We start from the raw sequence: 1,193 nt of genomic DNA, 5'->3' as shown, positions 1-1,193 counted from the left end.
TGTCTTTATTCCTGTCCTGCCCCTAGGTTCTTCATAACCACTGTGTTAGCATACGGTATTTAGTTTTCTCTTTCTGACTTATTTATGACAGACTCTAGGTCTATCCACCTCACTATGAATAACTCAGTTTCATTTCTTTTTATGGCTGAGTAATATTCCATTGTATATATGGGCCACATCTTCTTTATCCATTCACCTGTCGATGGACACTTAGGTTGCTTCCATGTCCAAAAATATGGAATGCTTCACGAATTTGCATGTCATTCTTGTGCAGGGGCCATGCTAATCTTCTCTGTATCGTTCCAATTTTTTAGTATATGTGCTGCCGAAGTGAACACTTTGGTTTTGTTTAGACTAGAGTCTGTCCCATTTATTTGTTATTATACTAATGACAATCTTTTTTTTTTTTTTTTTTTGCGGCACGCGGGCCACTCACCGCTGCGGCCTCTCCCGCTGCGGAGCACAGGCTCCAGAAGCGCAGGCTCAGTGGCCATGGCTCACGGGCCCAGCCGCCCCGCGACATGTGGGATCTTCCCGGACCGGGGCACGAACCCGCGTCCCCTGCATCGGCAGGCGGACTCTCAACCACTGCACCACCAGGGAAGCCCTAATGACAATCTTTTTACTTCCAAGCTTTAAAATTACTTATATCCATTTGTTCATGTTTCATTTCTTACTGTTTTTGTCTCCTAATTTCTTATACTTTTAAAATGAAATTTATTCATATATATATATAATATTTCTATAGTATTCTAGAAGATGCATTTAATTTGGCATTGGTTTTATTCAGATTGTTGATTTTGTTGGCTTTCTTTCATTGAATTAGTTTTTCCCCGTTTGGCTTACCCTTCCCTCTCTAGTGGTTTTCAGATTTCTTCCACCTGTTCTCTGGGGCCCCCTGCCCAGATCCAGGCTTATAATGGTTTTTCAGAACTTTGGTCCTGCAGTGATTTGGGGCTATTACAGAGCTGGTCACAGAACTGGCAGGCAGCTTGGCTCAGTTCGTGGTGGTGAGGAATCTGTTCTATATCCATGTCCTTTTGTCCTCCTGGGGCTGTAACTTGCTCAAAGCTTCAGCACAGGCAGTAGTATGCACCAAACTTTTTCTTTTTCTTCCTCTCTTCTTTGCACTAGTGGAGGTGACCTTACCTTACTCTGTCCCCAGCAACGGGGAGCATAGCTGTGAATTCCTT

The 1,193-nt window shown here is 43.3% G+C and overlaps 1 non-coding gene across 1 annotated transcript; it reads right to left on the bottom strand.

Moving 5' to 3' along the window:
• Nucleotides 1-229: 229 nt before the first annotated feature.
• Nucleotides 230-338, bottom strand: LOC136133341 (U6 spliceosomal RNA). Its single transcript, XR_010656492.1, has one exon. It is a non-coding gene; the product is annotated as a U6 spliceosomal RNA (small nuclear RNA).
• Nucleotides 339-1,193: the final 855 nt, after the last annotated feature.

This window comes from Phocoena phocoena, chromosome 13, assembly GCF_963924675.1.
Source record: "Phocoena phocoena chromosome 13, mPhoPho1.1, whole genome shotgun sequence".
In the NCBI taxonomy this organism is placed as follows: Eukaryota; Metazoa; Chordata; class Mammalia; order Artiodactyla; family Phocoenidae; genus Phocoena; species Phocoena phocoena.
Note: the sequence above shows the minus strand (reverse complement) of the source record. Positions and strands in the feature narration are given on the sequence as shown.